This window comes from Cebus imitator, unplaced genomic scaffold (genome assembly GCF_001604975.1).
Source record: "Cebus imitator isolate Cc_AM_T3 unplaced genomic scaffold, Cebus_imitator-1.0 Scaffold628, whole genome shotgun sequence".
Taxonomy (NCBI): Eukaryota; Metazoa; Chordata; class Mammalia; order Primates; family Cebidae; genus Cebus; species Cebus imitator.
In genome coordinates, this window is record NW_016107943.1 from 191,341 (window position 1) to 192,870 (window position 1,530).

Genomic DNA, 1,530 nt, shown 5'->3' on the forward strand with positions numbered 1-1,530 from the left:
AAAGTTTTATAACCTCACACTTAATACCAAACTAGCATCACAGACATTTGGAGAACGCTTCCATCACAAAGAAGAAAGCTGAAAAGAAATCAAAAGGAAAAAGGAATCCAGAGAAAATGGAAACAGAGGACGATTAATTTTTAATGTCATATCCATATTCACATCAAGGTCATATTCATAGAAATGGTATTCAGAATGGCACTGGACTCAACACTGGGTGTTAGAGGTCACTGGAGCAATGTCTTCAAATTCCAGATTTAAATTAACTTGCAACCTATACCCAGCCAAACAGTCAAGATGGAGAGCAAAATAAACACAGACAATCAAAGATTCAAAATATATGCCATCTACTTATCCTTGTCAGGAAGCTTCTATATAGTGTGTTTCAGCAAAATGAGGAAATGAATCTAGAAAAAGAAATAAATGGCCTGCCACAAACAGCAGATACAGTACAAGGGAGAAGCAAAGAGAAGTCAGAAAACAAGAGCTGTGTGCCAGGCCAGAGAAAAACCAGTCCCAACTGGAACAGTGAGAGAGGCTCCAGAAGGAAAAATATATAGATAGATAGATTGCTTTCTATCTTGTATAGGCATTTGATAGAGCTATTGGGGAATTTGGGGAAAACATATTATTGATATATTTAAAAAACTAAACAAATGAAGATGGGGCAATTCTCAAAAATTGTCAGGAAATGTCATCCTAGAATACTAACTGGCTAAGCAGTGACTAATATTTATATTTATATTATATTAGCAATATAAACACATAGTATTAACCAAAAATTACAATCTAGCTTTTTAAGGAGAATAGGGGGAGGGATGTCAGAAGCTGGGAGAGAAGAATGATGTAAGAAACCAAAATGCTCACCTAGAACAAGGAAATAAATATCAAAAATGATAAATCAAGAAACAGTCGTATAAACAAGGTATTTAGAAACATGGAGACAAACAAAAGAAATGCTCAAGAGTTGTTCCCTCCACAGAGCAGGTCTGGACTGGCAGCAGGGTAGGGTGGGGAAATACGGTTTTATATTGATAACAGATATAATGATATCCAACATTTACTGAATATTTACTATTTTCTAGTCATATACTCTAGGTGCTTTACATGTATTAGCCTAAAATTCTCTCAACAACCTTATGAGCAACGTATGACCTGCATATTTAGAAAACTGAGGCATAAGGAAACTGGGTAACTTCCCCAAGGTTACAAAGCTAGGAAATGTGGGAAGTTGGGATTCAGAATCAGGCAGTGTAGCTCCTAAGCTGGCCCTCTTAGTTGGTATGTTACATTGCTTACAAATTTTATTACTATTACAAGCTGAACCATTGGCATTTAAATAGTCCAGCATCCCTAAAGAGATGTCTTCCCCTTTAATCAATCTGGCCGCGTGAGTATTAAAAACAGCTTCTAATAATCTGTTAATGGTTTCATACACTTGACATTCCTTTTATGTTAATATTGGTCATTGTTGAAATACACACATGTTCGTAACACGTTTGTCTTTTTTTTTTTTTTTTTTTTTTTTTT

General features: G+C 35.2%; 1 protein-coding gene across 4 annotated transcripts in view; it reads right to left on the reverse strand.

Moving 5' to 3' along the window:
• Positions 1-1,530, reverse strand: part of LRP2 (LDL receptor related protein 2) — a 224,340-nt gene that overhangs the window by 128,026 nt on the left and 94,784 nt on the right. The window lies entirely within an intron of this gene.